The sequence below is a fragment of the Capsicum annuum genome, chromosome 11 (genome assembly GCF_002878395.1).
Source record: "Capsicum annuum cultivar UCD-10X-F1 chromosome 11, UCD10Xv1.1, whole genome shotgun sequence".
In the NCBI taxonomy this organism is placed as follows: Eukaryota; Viridiplantae; Streptophyta; class Magnoliopsida; order Solanales; family Solanaceae; genus Capsicum; species Capsicum annuum.
Window position 1 is genome coordinate 15436194 of NC_061121.1, and position 15744 is coordinate 15451937.

The 15744-nt window shown below is 34.4% G+C and overlaps 1 long non-coding RNA gene across 1 annotated transcript in view; it reads right to left on the reverse strand.

Annotated features, from left to right (window-relative positions):
• Positions 1–8146: 8146 nt before the first annotated feature.
• The window catches only part of LOC124888648, a 13598-nt gene continuing 6000 nt past the window's right edge, over positions 8147–15744 (reverse strand). Inside the window, exons 2-3 of the long non-coding RNA XR_007047202.1 lie at positions 15424–15506; positions 8147–8330 (exon numbers count right to left, since the gene is read on the reverse strand). This is a non-coding gene — a long non-coding RNA (uncharacterized LOC124888648). The remainder of the gene's footprint in view (positions 8331–15423; positions 15507–15744) is intronic.

The following is a 15744-nucleotide window of genomic DNA, read 5'->3' on the forward strand; positions in this document are numbered from 1 at the left end:
TCCAGCAATGGATGTTACATTATCTACATTTAGTTGTGTACTTGTGTTAATCTCTTTTGCCCATTTAATTTGAGAATGGTATATTATAGTAGCAAAACTATTAGACTATCTTTTTAATGAGACACAATGACTCCATAGTTACATTGTTGTCCCCTACGCCTTCTTTTTCTTTGATTGGTGGTTGATACTCGTATCGTATTAGATTCGATTAAATTTGAATTCACACATTATAGGATTTATGTTTGAAGGTGACGCTAGCTCCCAATAAGATTATTTTTATTTACAGTGACTTGAACCTGCACTTTTGATTAAAAATGGAGAAATCTCAATTATTTCATTGAAACTCAAATTAATTTTCTAAAGTATTTGATGGATGATTAGGATCTTATGAAGTGGAGCTTATTTAATTTTTTTTCTTTTCTTTGAGATGTTGAATTATGTGATTGTTTCACTTATGGTGTCTAGTCTAATTAATCTATATTATAATTGATTAATGGAGCAAAATTCAGAAACAACATACTTATCCCTTTAATTATGAGTTTCATAGCAACAGTTTCATAATTACATAATATAGCAAGTTGTATTTTGTATTTTTATAAACTATTGCTACAAAAATACAAATACATATAATTTTTACTGCACTTATGATCGATATGTATTTTGTATTTTTGTAAATTGTTGCTACAAAAATACAACATACAAATACATATGCTACAAAATATAATTTGATAAAAGCGTTGTTATTTTTTATAATTTAATACTTAAAAATGCTACTTTATGTATTTTTTACTAGGTGAAAATCATTTCCTCCCTCAAGTTTACTTTAAAAATCAAACTCACCCCTCTACTTTGAATAATAAACATTCTCCCCTCCCTCCCCCCTTTTACCTTGATAATGTCTATTTTAATGTTGACATTATCAATATCTTCTTATAGTATACATTATTTATTTTAGTCAAGTATTTATATATTTTTATTTAAATTTTTTAGTATAACCTTTTTAATGAACTTGTCACAAAAGTTAATGTTAATTTTTATGATTGTTATTTTATTGTGATAACGCATAAGTATTTTTCGTCTCCCCCAAAAGAAGTACAAAAATATTTTAATACTTGACGGTCAGATTAGCAAAAATGAGTTTAGATAGTAATAGGTTTCCCTTAAAGTTTAAGTGTGTCATATCAACTTCATATATAGTTTAGGGGTACCTTGTCCCTTATCTCTTATTTTACATTCATTAAGTGTGTGTGTGTATATATATATATATATGCACATGAGTTTTGATATACTCCCTAGGTTCTTTTTTACTTGCCACTTTTCGTTTTTTTCAGGTCAACCTACATAAATTTTAACAAATATTTTAAGATATATTTTTTCATTTTATTAATATGAAGCAGGATTGCAACTTATAGCATTTTTCATATATTTTCTGATCATCTAAATTTTTAATTTAAATATTAAATTATACATCTTAAAATATTGGTCAAATTTTATGCAGGTTGACCTCAAAAAGCGAAATAATGACAAGGAAAAGTGAACAGAGGGAGTATATATTTATAATATAAGTAAACTTTTGAATTAATTTAGTATAAAATATATCTCTATTTTCGTTATATGTTATCTATTACATGCATTGAAATATGTTTATGAAATTATTTTTATTTGTTATTTTCACTAGTATAAATAGATATTATTGTTTTAATTATTATTAATAAATAAATTTTCATATCATGATCATTTATTTCATTTAGAACATCACTAACTTACATACTTGATATATGTTTCTCACGTTTTTTATCTAGAAAATAATTTTCTTTTTATTTATAAAAATTTACTATATATATTAAAAATAAAAAATATAATAATTTTAAAGAGGTAAGGAAAAATAAAGATTAATAGTGTAAGGGTAAAATAAGTATTTAAAAAAGACAAGTAAGAAAAAGGAGGGAGAATGTTTATTGTTTAAAATTGAGAGGAAAATTTTATTTTTAAAGTAAAGTTGAGGGGAAAATGATTTTCAGCCATTTTTTCCTTGATTAATTATAGTGACATCAACTTAACTTGTGATTGCATTATTAGACAGCTCTAGTCTCCATTTGAGCTTTCTCCAAGAATATCAAGAAAGCGGAAAAGAAATTAATCTTGAAAAGGACCTTAAATACAAGTTGGCCAAGTCCAGTCACAACAAGTGTCACGAAAAGGATGCGGTTGGAAGAAGTATGTTGAGAATATAATTACATGATAAATAAATTGACCTAATGAAAAATTAAAAGTTTTAAATGAGATAATTATACGTTTTTGAATAGGAACAAATATTATTGTATTTGAGAACTCGACTAAGAAAAAATGGATGGATTATTACATATACGTTTTTGTATATTCATATGTAGATGTGAATTAATATATTGGATTTGATCACAATTTTTAGATGGTGAGCATGAAAGGACATCAGGATTATATTTTCTAATATTATCAACACTTATATGATCTCAACTAAAAGTTATATATTTTAATCGGTTGGATATCAATCTCACAGGTGGCATGAATAGACGTAACAAAAAAGTAAGAGTCAATTACAAGAGAAAGACATAAACATGAGGTCCAATTTTAACTTTTCCAAATAAGAATTAGCATATGACAAAGACAAAAGAACCATGATAACATTTTGAACAAAAAATAAAAGATGTCACTATGCAAACAAATCAAAGAAAGAAGAAAAGCCATCAAGAGTGACTAAGAGATTGAGGGGTTGTGAGCAATAAGAGATAAATAATTTTAAGACAAAATAGATTATTTTACTTCATGTTTAGTGTGAGGTATTAGTTAGTATCAAAATTATTTATTTTATCATTTATACCATAATGATGGAATAAGTTATCTCATATACATGATGGAATAACTAAAGATAATTCTTTTTCAACCAGACTGGCCCTTCGATTTTAAAAGGGACATTTTTAATCGTTAAATGCAAAGATATATTTAGTGATGGAAATAAAATTTTCATTCATAGAGTTTAATATTTACTACGCAAAAGGTGTCTGACTAAGATTATAAGCTATTAAAATTAGTTTATAAATACTTTTTATTGGTGAATATCAAATGTTCTAATAAGCTAAATCAGTCCAAAGTTATAAATTGATCACCTTTTAACTTTTGATTCATGACTTATAATGATAGAAGTAAAATAACAAAAACGAAAATAAAGTACGATACAAAGAAATAAAGATAAAAGATAGATGGTGATACAACTTCACGGAGAGAGCCGGAAAAACCTAAATCCATCGTTGTACCATACGTTGATCAAAATTTGATCGAATGATGGATTTAGTGACTGCTGGCCAACCTCCTCATTTAGTGGAAACTGGGCTAGCATCATCTTCTACACTTGGAGTTAAATAAAATAATAAACCTATGTATGCTGACACCATCGAACCAATAACACAGAATCATAAGCCCAACCCTTTGAAGCAGATTGCTTATTTGCATGGAGAGCCTAGGGTGGTATGGGAGAAAGAGGAGATTCATCAGATGATTATTAACGAAGACCTTCAATATGCAGTGATTGAAAAATTTTCATACGAAGGGCAATAAATTCAAGATTTGAGGAGGTTGATCCCCAAGCAATGCGAATTAAAAGGGGAGGTCAACATTGGGTTATTAAGCAATAGATACATTTTAATTAGAGCCACGAGATTAGATGATTATGTGCACTTGCTCTCCAAGCCTCAATTCTATATAATACATAAGTATTGGTCATACCCAATGCGTACTTTGAAGTGGGATCCATTATTTAAACCTGAGGAGGAAACATCTATTGCTATTGCATGAATATCTTTCTCTGCTCTACCACAATTTTTTTTGGAAAGGAGGCAGTGTTTTCATTGGTGGCAGCAATAGGGAAATCATTGAAAGTTGATCTTGCTACCAAAAATAAAACAAGGTCAAGTTGTGCTAGAGTTAAGGTGGAAGTATATCTTCTGGGGAATTTTTGAAAAGAACTAATGTAGGTATGAGAATAAAGACAGGAGAAATTAGGGAGAACTGGGTGAATATTAGATATGATTATGTGCCCAAATATTGCAAAAATTGCAAGTTATAGGATCATAATAAGAAGAAATGTTATATCCTTCATCCTGATTTATATCCTAAAGAAGAAGAAGAAGAAGATACTAAAGAGAAATCACAAGAAGAAAAACACCATGACAAGCTGAAGGAAGTGCGTAATGAGGAGGACAAAACAACATTGGAAGATGGGGAAAAAAGAAGTTCGATAATGAGTTTCAAGAACAAAGAAGAAAAGGTGGATATAGAAGAAGTAGACAAAATCAGAGGGAAAAAATGGAAAAGACATGAAACCCTAAATAACTAGACGTGGCAACTGATAATAAATTTGAAGCTTTGGGGGACAATGGATAGAACTCGGAAGAGGATAAGGGAGATAAGGAGCAGCAAAGCAAAAAGGAGAGTGAAAATCAAGAAAAACAAACAGAGAATTATCTGGAGAAGAAACTGAATATAGGTTCCAGTAGCAAAAGCAAGGAGCATAAGGGTGAGAAGTTATCTGGGAAAGTTAATAATGTTGATAAAAAGGGAGTAATGTCAGTAAATTCATCAAAGTCACCAGGAAAAAGCATACAAAATGAAAAAAAAGTTCAGTATAAGAAAATTCAGAACATGTTCAAGAGAGTGTACCCGATGAAGAAGGAACAAACAAGGGAGAGAAAATAACTCATTCACAGAAAAATAGTAACCATGAACAGCAGTCAGGAAGAAGTGAAGACGAGAAGGCAGCACAACAACAAAGTTCAAAAATAAACACTCTAAATGAACATGAAATTGCAGAAAAGTAGAATAATGAAAAGAATGATTGTATAGAGACAAATGTAGAAGAGATAAGTAGAAGTAGGGATTTATATCCTAGAAAAATTGGAAAACTAAAAGGAAAGACAAAAAAAGGTACTAAGCAGAGGTTGCTTCAATCACAAATGAATACAAGAAGGAAGAAAGATTCATCTTTTACCTCTGATTAATGATTAACAAAGTGTTTTTATGGAACATCAGGTCTGTAAGAACTCAAAATACTTTTGAGAGGCTTATAGATCTGCAGAGAAGGCACCAGTATTCATATATTGCACTTTTTGAACCTTTTCAAAGCCCTTCAGAAATATAAAATTGCAGAATAAAATTAGGGTTTTCAAATGCTAGAGTGAGTTCCTCATCAACAATTTAAATTTTCTGGGATGAAAAGTGGGAAGAAAAAGAGTGTGTGCATATATTTCAGCAACTCACAATGACTTATCAGCTTAGGGGTGATACAAAATATTTCAAGATCAAAATAGTAACACTAGATGTAGTGCACTGGACAGATTGAAATTATGGGAAAATCTTAAAAATATTGTTGAACAAACTAACATGCCATGGTTAGTTGGTGGGTATTTCAACAACATGGCTAATGAATTAGAAAAGTTTGGAGGTATACAAGTCACGCAATAAGAGACAACTAATTTTGTGTATTGTATGAGTGCTTGCTCTCTTAATGAGATTAGATACACTAGAAACACCTACACTTAGCGGAATGAAAGAATAACTGAAGACAATATTTTCAAAAGACTTGATAGAGTTCTAAGAAATAATGAATTTATGCAGTTGCTTTCGAATAGTGAGGTACATCATCTTATCAAACAAAGTTCAGATCATGAACCATTGCATGTGATATGCAATGATACTCAGGATCAGATTATGAAACCATTTCCTGAACTTTAGGACAAAACACAAAAAGTTTAATCAAGCGGTGGAAGAAAGTTGGGGTATTGAGGTAACATGATCACCATTTACTATTATGCAGGTAAAAATGAAGAAAGTCAGGAGCAGTATGAATACTTGGAGCAAAAAGACATTTGGTAATATATTTCAAAAGATTGCAACTCTGGAGGATATTATAAAGGTGAAGGATATACAACTTGAAGTGCATACTAATGAGGAAAGTATAACTAAACTGAAATTAACTGAAGCAAACTTGAAAAAAAAAAAATTAAGGAGGAATATTGGAAATAAAAAATTGGGATGAGGTGGTTTAGAAATAGTGATAGGAACACAAAAATTTTACATGCATTTATGAAAGGAAAAAGAAGGGAAATGCAGATAAAAGAAATTCTCACAATACAAGGGATCGACTCATCTCAGAATATTGGTGAAGAAACAATAAATGTGTTTAAGGAACAATTCAAGAAGGGTCCAGAGCCAGCCAATTATGATATAGTTAATTATATTCCATGCCTGATCTAGGAAGGGGATAATTTGGAAGTGAAAAATATGCTAGTTGAAGAGGAGGTTAAGAAAGTGGCGTTCTCACTCAATGCTGATAGTGCTAATGGACCAGATGGATTCTCAGAACATTTTTTCCAAGCAAGCAGGGGGATAATTAGTAAAGATATTATAAATATGGTGAAAGCTTTTTCTGTGGATTTGAGCTTCCAAGGTATGTAACACATACTAATCTGGTACTAATCCCTCAAAAAAGATGGTGAAGAACTTTGGTGATCTGAGACCTATCAGTCTAAGTACGTTTACTAATAAGATTATTTCAAGACTTATTCATGATAGAATAGAAAAGGTGTTTCCTAGACTGACCTTTCCTAGTCAAGCTGGATTTGTGAAAAGGTGGAACATTACAAAAAATGTTCTCCTTGCACAAAAAATCATAAGGGGTATTAATAAAAAGAATATGTTGCACAATATGGTGGTAAAGATGGATATGGCTAAAGCATATGATAGGGTTTCATGGAAATTCTTGGTGCAGGTCCTAAGGAAGTTTGGTTTTTCAGAAAGAATTATTGATATAATAGTGAGACTGGTTAGTAATAACTGGTATACTATCTTGATTAATGGACAAGCTTATGGATTCTTTCAATCATCTAGGGGACTGAAGCAAGGAGATCCTTTGTATCCTACACTATTCACCATTGCATTAGAGGTGCTTACTAGAAGTTTGAATGACTTATTTGAGGATTTAGTACATGGGTTATGACATGCCAAAATAGAGTCCAAAGATCAACTACTTATCTTATGCTGGTGATATAATTCTTTTCTGCTCAAGGCAGCCTAGATCAATAAAGAAGATGATGCACATACTAAGAAAATATGAAAAGGTATCAGATCAGTTAATCAATTTGGATAAGAGTTTCTTGTATTTAGATGATAAAGTTCCAGTAGGTGTTAGTAATCAAATTAGAAGAATTACTGTAATAAAGCAAGGATCCCTTTCTTTTATCTATCTAGGCCGTCCTGTGTTTTACGGTAGGAAGAATAAGGGCTATTTTGAAGAATTGATTAAAAAGGTGTTCAAGAGATTGAGTATGTGGCAGAATAAGTTGTTATATTTTGGGGGTAGATACATATTGAATAAGCATGTTCCTCAATCTATACCTATCTATCTTTTATGATCTAAGAATCCTCCAGTGGGAGTTATTAACCAACTTCGTAGAACTTTTTCAAAATTTTTTTGGACGAATTCTACTGGAGCTAGAAATAAACACTGGGTGTCATGGGAAAACTTGTGTTTCCCACTGGAAGAGGGTGGTACAGGATTAAGGTCCTTACATACTATTTCAAAGGCTCTTATTGCTCAGTTGTGGTGGAACTTTAGGATCTCTACTTTATCTATGTGGGCAGATTTTATGGAAACAAGTATTGTAAAAAGTTACATTCAATACTGGATACGGAAGTAGGGGCTTCACATGTTTAGAGGAAGATAGTGGATGTAAGGGAAGAAGTGGAACACAATATATGATGGCAGATTAGATTAGGGAACTCCAATTTTTGGTTTGATAACGGGACAAAACAAGTTGCTTTATATTTTGTGGAAGGGGACAATGTACAAGAAGAGTGTCACGACCTGAGGCTATCCCCTAGTCGCGATAATGGTGCTTACGACCACAAGTGACCACAAGCTAACCCAAGAGTTCGTACCTGCTGTGGGCAATGAATAAAGTAACAAAATGCACATATGCAGAACTAACTGATAAAAGCCACAAGGTTTTAAATACTGAAAATATAATTTAAATCATTAGTCTGAACATCTGAAGACATACTAAAAGGACTGGTAAAACAACTGATAAATTGACTAACTGTCTAAAATGTCTGAAAGCCTCTAAACTAATTGAAAAGAATTGATGGGACAGGCCCTAACTAACTCCAACTGTCTAACTGAAATGAAATGCGGAAATACTAAAAGAAACATAACAGGTCCTCATTATATGAGGACTCACCACTGCTGCTGCTGCTGACTAGCTGAACTATCTAAGCGCGGTCGGGAAACTGAGCGTCCAAACCTATGATATTAAACATCATAGTGCAAAGAAGAGTATTCGATCAGTACTTTGAATGTACTAGTATATTAGATGAGGTTAGACTGAAATATATGAGTTTATGTGCATGAAGTAAAGACTGACTGAATAGCATGAGATAACTGAATATAAATGCGTGAAAGTTGTAAAGTTTGAGAATGCATGACCAAACATATAACAACAACATAACCAGTGTATTCCCACATAGTGGGGTCTGGGGAGGGTATAGTATATGCAGACCATACCACTACCTCCGAAGAAGTAGAGAGGATGTTTCCGATAGACCCTCGAATTAGGACCGATTACAGTATAGCAAATCACAAAACATAAATACATATAGACTAGTACATTATGCAAAATAAACTAACACCAGTATCCACAAGGTAATATAACAGCCACCAGATACTACTGAAAAACCTATCTAGGCGAAAACATAGACATCACTCAACAGCCACGAACAAGAAACTTCAAACACAAATAAAGAAAAGATCTCACCCTCTAACCCTCTATCCTAATCCTCATCCTTCACACCTTCTTATCAAGGATCATGTCCTCTCTCAGTTGTAACTGCTCCATATCATGCCTAATTACCTTCCTTCAATATTTCTTCAGTCTACCTCTACCCCGCCTAAAATCATCCATAGCCAATGACTCACACCTCCATATTGGAGCATCAGAGCCTCTTCTCATCACGTGCCCAAACCAACGTAGCCGTACTTCTTGCATATTTTTCTCCACCAAAGCCACACCCACCTTCTCCCGAATAATCTTATTTCTCACCCTATCTTTTCTATTATGGCCACACATCCATCGAAACATCTTCATCTCTACCACCTTAAACTTCTAGATGTGGGAGTTCTTAACTAGCCAACACTCCGCTCCATACAGCATAGCCGCTCGAACTGCCACTCTGTAAAACTTACCCTTAATATTTGGGGGCACCTTCTTATCTCATAAAACTCTCAAAATGAGCCTTCATTTCAACCACTCTGCCCCAATATGATACGTCACAACCTCGTCAATCTCGCCATTGCCCTGAATTAAAGACCCCAGACACTTGAAACTCTTTCTCCTCTGAATGGCCTGAGAGTCCAGCTGCACAACCACATCAGCCTCCTGCGACATATCACTAAAATTACACTCCAAGTACTCCGTCTCGGTCCTGCTCAATCGAAATCCTTTAGACTCAAGGACCTGTCTCCAAATCTCTAACTTATCATTAATTCCTTCCGGAGTATCGTCGATCAATACCACATCATCAGAAAATAACATACACCAAGGCACCTCAGCTTGAATATACTGAGTCAACACATCCATCACCAAGGCAAATAAAAAAGAGCTAACAGTCGATCTTTGGTGCAAACTTATCAAAGCTGGAAAGTGATCTGAATCACCTCCTACCATCCTCACACGAGTCTTTACATTATCATACATATCTTGAATCGCCCTAGCGTACGCCACGGGCACCCCTCTAACCTTCAAGCACCTCCACAAAATCTTTTTGGGAACTCTGTCATATGCCTTCACAAGATCATTAAACACCATGTGCAAGTCCTTCTTCCTCTCTTGAAACTGCTCTACTAATCTCCCCACCAGGTGAATGGCCTCCGTAGTCGAGGGACCTGGCATGAAACCAAACTGATAACATATTTTTGAAATAGTTTGTACACTAAAATACTGAAATCTGGTAACTGAATAACGAATAACTGTATGTTATGGTCAAGCAAATCTGAAACTGAATTCTGCACTGAATACTAAACTGAGACTGTAGGAGGTATCATCTAATCAATATGCCCCAATCTGAGCTAATTGGGGTCCAACATGTGACCCTAATTGGAAGGGTATCAGTACCGTGGCACGAGTACTAACAATAGTTGTGTGGGTCCACTAAACTAATATCCCGACGGATGAATGAGTCACCCTTAACTGGCAGGTGCTCTAATGAGATATGTATTACCCTCAACTGACAGGGAAACACCTTATTAACTCTCAATTGGCTGGTTGATATCTCTAACTAACGCTGGCTAAGTAGTTCTGAAACTTAGGGACTACTACTAAAGGTCACACCCTCTACTGATAGGTGAGCCCCCATCCCTGGGTTCGCTCGGTGCTAAATCCTACTCCCAACTGAACTGACACTGATTACTGGACTGACTAAGCTTAACTGAACAAACAACTGATTATTATAACTAACTGAATAATAATGCTCATGGTCTGTCTAAAAGCATTCTGAAGATACTAAAACTAGGTAACAACTATGTAGTGGGTATTCATAACTTTCCAACGTTGAATAAAGTTAGCAACATGGACATATAAAAACTTTGAAACCATAATAGGGAATCATTGTTCAAAATTCAACACTTAGGCATTTCATCAAACACGTAAGAGTCGTGAACTTAAGTATGAAAATGGATAAAGCATGTAATTAAAACATAGTTACAATACTAAAACCATGAATTAGGGATTTAACATGAAAATATCATCATTCAAACGTGTAAGGGCTCATTCCAATGAAAAACACTTGTAAATATAGTTTATAACCATAATTCACGAAAGCTTCATGGAGATAGTTCATCATAAACATGTAAATTCATAATTTGAAACACAAAAAATAGATTCTTGGACTCTATGGGTGAAAAGGTCATATGAATGAACATCCCACATACCTTAAACCCTTAAGCTTGAAAGGGAATCACAATCTTAAAAGCTTTCTTGAAAGTTCTTGGATTGGGAAACTTGAGTTCTTGATTTTCTTGGAGATAAAAAAATGGAATTGAACTTGGGGGAATGATTAGGTTTTTTTTTAAGAGAAAATTAGAGAATATGTGCAAATAATGTCCTAACTAAAGCTTAAATTCGTGTTTTTACGAATTGAGTCGATGGAAAAAGACTTGATTGCCCCTCAGAGATTTAAATTCATAACTGTAATGCTGATTAATGGGACACCGCGACGTGATGAAGGGATCATCACTATTACCACCGCGACTTGCCACTATCACGGTGAGATTCTCGAATTGAAATCCAAACATGACCCAATCCTCATCCGAAAAATCCAAAACTTTTTCGAGACATGCTCCGTACACCCCTGAAAATGAATTAACTCGAAAACCAACGTCTTGGGGTCAGGAAGGCCACTTTAAAAATCCTCAAAGTTAAAAGGCCTAAAAAAATGACTAAGTCCCCAACACTTAGTTAAATTTTCAGGATTCAAGCCTCTTATGCAGGCACTAGGAGCCGAACTAAACTAAAAAAAGTATGGGGTATTAAAATATCTCCCCTTTGGAAACATACGTCCTCGAATGAGACTAATTAAGATCAGATTTCTGAACTAAGGCAACTGAGATCACCTACTGAACATGCATAACTGAAAATATGATTACATGATACATGACTGAACTGATTTCGTGAATGTATACAATGATATGAGAATGGTTATAAAGCTGAGATAGAAATGAGAGAGTTAACTTATGAGTACCCATTACTTCAAGTTGGATCTTATTTCGTGAAGAAAAGTTGAGAGGTTTAGGACATGAAACCTTGGGGCATTATAGTACATCTCCCCTTAGGGATATCTTGTCCCCCGAATGAAATTGACTTGGTTGCAATACTAAGGAAGGACTGAGATGATACATGGGATACTTACAGCCTGAATCATGACTGAATATCTGGAATTTGAAACTAATGCGTGATGCACGAACTTAGCTGAATTCACAAATTACCAAAATACAAACATTTTACCTCTTAGAATAGCCATATTCATGAGACTTCGGATAGTATGACCAGATGGATACATGGAAAACCATAGAAACTTATACGTTTGACTTCTAAACTGAATTGTTGCTTTATGGATTAACTCATACCAAAAGCTTATACTCAACTAGAGAATTTCTCCAACAATTTTTTCTAAGAAATTCTAATAACAGTAGAGAGCAAAGAATTTTGAGCATGATCTGAATTAGAAATCTGTATAAGGAATCCCAACACGGCTAAAATTCTATGACATAGAACATAGGCCTACGAAATATAAGTTAGGATAGGATTGGTATCCCTTAAACAATGCAACTGAAAGTTAGGATAGGATTGGTATCCCTTAAACAATGCAACTGCTACTTTCAAGCTTAGATATACTTCTCAAATACTCCCTCAACTGTACATATCACTTCACTATCGCACTTCACTTAAGGCAATTAAAAATATTCACATGGGCACTGATAACCCTATCTACGTAAGTCTGAGCTGAAATAAATTCTTTTTCTATATTCAAGCCTACTCAAATCTACAAAGTGCACCCATAACACTGTAATACTAGTCGGAATCATGAATTCAATACAACCTGCGTTCCACAACTTCACATCTCATGAATAATTCGGATTACCACTTCAACAACTATATTCAACCTTTTACTAGGAATACTAACATGCAATGCAATCATCCACTTATACACCAACATGACATTCAAGCCTACCTTCCTAACCACACATGAACTTCTAAATAAATATCCATAAAAACATCTTTCTCATATCCTCCAAACCTCTATCATTAACAACTTCCATCCATTATTCTTAAGAGAACCACACACAAAATTTCGAATAACCATGACATATATCAAAAACTTGGCCTCAATCTTAATTCACAGTTATAACCTTAGATCAAACAGGCATACAACAAGCTTTCGTCAACAAGAAATATTTATTCTCTACCATCTAAACAACTGTTCATCATCACTATCTTGACATAAGGAAAGGTTATTGAAAGGTTTGAACATGAGGACCTGAAGCATGAAAGAGTACTATGCATAACTGGGAAACTTAACTAAGGCCCGAGGAATAAAGTATTAGCATCATGAATTTATTAAAGAGATCTAAACTGAGGACGTAAATGACATGATATGGATTTCGATGATCATCAAGAGTGTATCATGAGTACCTAGAACTGGAACTACTGCAAAGCAGGAGTACATGAGTCATGAGCCGCATGACCTAAATTTAGAGTTCATAAATTTATGAAATATGATTTGGGCTGCTGAGTAAATTGGAACTCTTTATACTAAAAACTAAAAACGTACACGATTTTCTATAAAGTGCATAAATATGAGCCGTGATCAGAAAGCTAACATATCAAGTATGAGTAGATATCACGATAGCTGAAGTACAAAGACTGAAATAAGAATGGGTTGGGCATCATCCCCCCTTACTATTTTTCTACATATACTGGCATCACTACTAGGATCTGAGAGCCTAACTTGGTTACTTATTCTATCATCTCCCCCTTAGCTTCAATCTATCATCCTAAGTTGGTGATATAATAATACGCATAAATCCTAAACTCACTATGAAAGACTATGCCTGATAATGTAAGACCCACTGCTAGTACTTTCTTCTAATATACAATTCTTTGATTTCTACAGCCCCCATAGTCATGGTATAATAACTTGAACACTTACTAACTTAGAATCTTTAGTAGTATCACCATATCCTGAGTTCACACACCTAAAGTTTCAACTCTCTTTCTGTTAGCTCAATCTTCAAAGATTCAAAATTAGATTTTAACACTTAACATGGATATCTCCAAACCCTTACTGAACTATACTAACTTCCTTCACAACCTACTAATATCACAACTCCTAACTTATATTTTCCTTACACTATGAGAAATATCATTACACCAACATAACTAACATCATCAACCTATAACCCATAAGTTAACTGATAAGAACATCATATACCATATAACCTCATTCGGACATAATAACACAAGGGTACTATCTAAGTACATATACTATTAAAACTTAGTAATGATACAATCCCAAATCACTTTGGGTACACCTATAGATCATACACACATCATCATACTTAATTTTGAATCAACAACTTAAATTCTTGCATACACTGTTTCAAGCCTACTAACTCACCTTCAATACAACTAGCCTCATGGATACATAATCCACCAAATTCAAATAACACTATCCCTACTTTACTGCTACTAAATTTCTAGGTTCATGCTTCTAACTCTAGGTTATATGCTATCATAGGATTATGAGAAGGGATCTAAAAGCATATCTGACTCCTAAGCACTGGGATACTACCCCTCTATTCGATGACTGGCTCACTGAGGAACTAAAACTGAGGAACTAAAACTGAACGACTTTATTTCTACAGTCAATTGAAGCATAGCATGAATGGAGCTAATTCATGCCAAGAATGACATCAAAATCAGTCATCTCTAACTCCACAAGATCAACTAAAGTGAGTTTTTGGGATACCGTAATCGGGAAATTTCTGTATACCCGTCTGGATATACTAGGTTTACCTACTTGAATAGATACTGAATAGGGCTCTACTAGAAATTTAGGAATGACACCAAAATTGATAGCTATACAAAGGGTCACAAAAGAAAGTGAAGCTTCGGGATCTAATAAAGCATAAACACGAAGGTGAAAGACCTGTAACATACCCGTAATCACATCAGGAGAACTTTTCTGATCGTGTCGGAATTAGAGTGCATAAAGTCTATTTTGGCGCTGACCACTGGTGGCACTGGAAGTGGCACCTTGCTGAGTCGGGCAACCTGCTGGAGCTGAAGGACGATTGGACTGGCCTTATTAGCGCAAATCTTTTCCCTTCTGAGCTACTACTGGACACTCACTGACCCTGTGGCCTGTCCTGCCACACCCAAAAAAACACCACTACCAGCCCTACATACACCCTGATGATTTTTACCACATCTCCGATAAAGTAGATTGGTAAAATAATTGTTTATGTTGCCCTACAACTTAGAGCCTGGCCCTCTATCCCGACTGTTATTTCTAAATTTTGGCACTGGCACACTAGTTGTAGAAGGAGTTTGGGCTGTGAAGTTCTGATGGAACTGGGAGCGGTTACCACCATCTGACCTTGGCTTAAAACTACTTATTTTGATCCTCTTATTCTCCCTCTCTTTCTTCCTATGATTCTCTCTCTCACTCTAATGAGCATGAACCATAATCCTAGATAGGACAGCAACCAGCTGATTGTTCTGAGCAACTAATGAATAATCTAAGGTAGTAAAAGCAGCTCTAAATTCGGTGTGATAGACATACACATTCAAGGGATCTTCCTGAATAAGCAAAGGTGTGAGCTGATTCTCATTCCTCCTTCCGTTATTCCTTCTGGGAGGCATGGTCTGTAACAGAATAAAGTATAGATTAGAAAGAGCGTTTAAATAGAGCTCATGCTCATTCGCATGACATGAATACTAAAAGAAGAGAAACTTTTCCTAAAACATTTTGTAGCCTCGTGTCCATAAGTGTGGTGCGCTTCACACACATGCACAAGACTCTACCTAATGCAGCTTTCAGACTCCCTAGGACACTATACAACCTTAGGCTTTGATACCAAATTTTTTCATGACCCGAGGCTAC